Source organism: Alosa alosa, chromosome 24, assembly GCF_017589495.1.
Source record: "Alosa alosa isolate M-15738 ecotype Scorff River chromosome 24, AALO_Geno_1.1, whole genome shotgun sequence".
Classification (NCBI taxonomy): Eukaryota; Metazoa; Chordata; class Actinopteri; order Clupeiformes; family Clupeidae; genus Alosa; species Alosa alosa.
Window position 1 is genome coordinate 19,478,763 of NC_063212.1, and position 3,821 is coordinate 19,482,583.

The window sequence follows — 3,821 nt, forward strand, 5'->3', positions numbered from 1 at the left end:
ATAATGTGTGTGTGGTAACACTGGTCAATTGAGACTAGGATGACAAAGGCATGACAGGTTAAATGGATAACAAGCACAGACTAAGCAGTGCACTACTAATCTGGATTTGTGTGAATTAACTAATTGTCCAAACCAGATTTGTCCACAGAGTACCTGGACATCAGCATCTTAACCATATATATAAACTCTAATCCTATGCTCTTTGCCTGACCTCTTTCCTGATCCTGTTTGATGTGTGCATCCTTGCTCACAAGTTAAGATCGTCTGGTAAAACACAGCTGACCCTGTTTGCGCCAATCGATCGGCCAAGTCAAGTCTGTGCGATCCTAACTTGATATAAAATCAAGACGAGGGACAGGAACCAACAAATAGTGGCGTAGTTTTGTCGATACTCTGTACATTCCCATACATTGTGACATTTTCTCAAAGGTCGAGCACAAGCAAAGCCTGCTGTGCTGCCAGAAAGAGGCTGTGTCTCTCTCATGTTATTGGAAGAGACAATGACAGCCCCACCACACACACACACACACACACACACACACACACACACACACACACACACACAGACACACACACACACACACACACACACACCCCTTTACTTAGGACATATAAGAGTGCATTGATGCTACCTTTTTGCACGTCCCAGCCAACCAAGGTCATTCTGATTGTTAAGAGGAAGACTTATTCTAAAAGGTAATCTGACCTCATGTATGAACTTGTGTGAGCAGCAGCCTAACTATGGTGCTTCATCAATATGTATCAATTCCACTATAGTGAGCGTGGCCTTTCACATTGTAGGCTATGCTCGTATGGTAGATATGACACAGTGAGTGAGTCTTTGGCTTTTCTTGCCATTTAATGATACACAAAGCCTAAACTTCAACACTGACACAGAATAGTCAATGCACAGTGCTTGTCTATAAAGGTATGGCACAGAAACAAGAAATATCAGGAACTTCACACTGGGATGTACATAACCTCAACTAATACATCACAATAAATCTAACTGGATAACTACTAACTAAATGGGTCAGGACAGGACATTCTACAAAACATAACATTGTTCACACTGTATGCGTATAGAATTCTGGAACAAGTTGTGAGACGGTGCCCTCCTGGGCTACCGTCAGTGTCTACATCGCAGTGTGTCTGGCTTTCTGGAAATTAATGTACTGTATTAAAATCAACAGTGAACTTCTCCTCAGAAGTTAGAAAGTCAAGTCAAGTGTATTTATATAGCACATTTCATTCAATTCAATGTGGCCTACTGGTTACCTAACCCCTCACTGCTCCCTGAGCGCCGCTGTTGTTGCAGGCAGCTCACTGCGCCGGGATTAGTGTGTGTTTCACCTCACTGTGTGTTCACTGTGTGCTGAGTGTTTTTCACTAATTCACGGATTGGGATAAATGCAGAGACCAAATTTCCCTTACGGGATCAAAAGAGTATATACTTATACTTACTATACTTATACTATATAAAAGTAAACTGTAATACTGTAGCAAATAAAAGCATATACAGTAAGGGCAATAGTCAAAGAATAATTTAAAAAGTAAAGACTAAAAAACAAAACACAGGTAATAATGAGGTAATAATACATAAAGGCATAAAAGGGCAATAGTTTAAAACACATTAAAAAGTAATAATTAAAAGACTTAAAAAACAACATAGAATGATTAAAAGACAGGGTGCAAAACAACAAATTACTGGACCACCACCAACAACTTAACCTGTGTGCTTTATAGTGTCCTAGTCAGCCAACAACTTAACTCAGTGATAGTGATCATATAAGAAGTGTGATTAACACTAAAAGTGCTATCTTTTTAATTACTGCCAGGGTCAAACCCTATTATTTGTATAAGTGCCCGACTGACCTATTAATGAGGTAAAGCACATTTGTTAATCCTTAAGTAATGTTGAAAACATACTTAATAATGATGAATTAAGTGTTTGTTAATGCTTAACTAATACTTAACTAATACTAAATAGTGTACCATTACTGTAAAGTGTTACCTAGCATTCATATTCTCTTTAGCTAATAAAATAACATCAAAAGGCATATTTCATCAATATGCATCCACAATATGCATGTAACTTTAACTTTCACTCTAATCGTGGTCTTGTTACATACCAGGCTAATCTGAGACAACTTGCAAAGCTTCATACAAACATCAGTATAGTGCACATTCCATAGACTGTATATAATAGTACATTCTAAGCACTTGAAGCATTTTATGACTAGTGGGGGGAAATTATTATATTTTCTTTGCCTTAAAAAATTAGTGGGGGGAAATTATTATATTTTCTTTGCCTGGGGGGGGGCGATGGTTTCCATTTATAGCTAGAGGCTTTGGCCTTCCAACACACATCTCTAATGCAAACATAATAGGTCAACTCACAGATGCTTCAATATACATGTATTCAAACTAAAGTATATTGCATGCAGCACATTATTTGCTTTTCATTGCAGTAAATACACAAACATGCTAGGGGATAATTTCAGTGGGGATTAACAACTATGCATACTAAAGCTATACATTATCCATACATCAATAAATCAATAACTTGGGTTCCCTTAAAAAGAAAAAAGAAAGAAAGACTGTTTTGCTTGGGTGCTTGTAGTAACTAATATTAGGCATGTTTGTTTCTAAAAGGCACAAAGACAAAATCCAGTGAAGGATTAGTAGAACTTTCGCTTAAGCTATCATTTCTTTGTGGACATTAAAGTTTACTGAACAACTTGTTGAGTACCAGTATGTTGTCTAGGACATATTCCATCAAGGAACTTTTGGAAGAAGGTTGGATGACAGAATTTCCCTTTTTTGGATGACCAATCATGGAAGTGCATGGTACATAAAGATCTATGATAGAAACATGAACAGTAGTAAAATCCTTATGTAGCCTATTTCTTAAAAAGGGACAACAAATTGAAAATGGAAAATTCACAGAGATAGTTAGACTTTTCCAGTGGCCTCCCCCCGGCTCAAAAAAATTCTCCTAGGCCCTCCCCCCTATGTGAATCAAATAAAACTGGTCGATTACGTTTACAAGGTTAAAACGGCCAGCAGATGTCATAAGCACACATACACACACACGGGTACAAACCAGTGTTGCGTGGGTTTGGTCACAAGCGGCCCGCGGTCGCCCTATATTTTAATCAATCCGACCGCAACTTGGACCGCGAATATTAATTAGGACAAAATTATACCCGACCCGCGATCCGACCCGCTTATTTACAAAATGTGTGCTTTTGGTTATAGCCTGCATGCAGTGTGACAGTAGGCCATTTCTGTAAAACAATTTGTTTTTAAAGTTTGCGAAACTTTATGCAGTAGAACTACACGCAGTAGGCATGCAGGACATAATGTTTGCGCAGGAGAGAGAATGAGAAAAAGAGCGCAAGCACGCACGCAACCACCAAGGATTAGAACACTAGGATAAGATTTGAAGGCTATGGACATACATCTTTCTTTCGAAAACAGAAATGGTGAGGCAAGGTAGGCAAGAGAGATACATTGCTGGTCAAAACGTTAGCGTAAGAACTGGTTTATAATGCTGAATGAAGCACAAAGCTTTACTAAAGCACATCCACTGTTTAAAGTCACAAACAACGAACTAAGGTAACTTTTATGCATGCGCGAACCTATACATACCGGTAGATATGGCTGCGTAGTCTGTGCCATAACATTTATTCCTGCAGGCTGCCCGTTTTGGTTGTCATACTTTTAAATGGCTTCGCAAGAAGTAGGCCTACATAGACCATAACTTGTAGCCTACTACTGTCATCTTCTTTAAGAACTTTTCCCAATATTTCCCATAG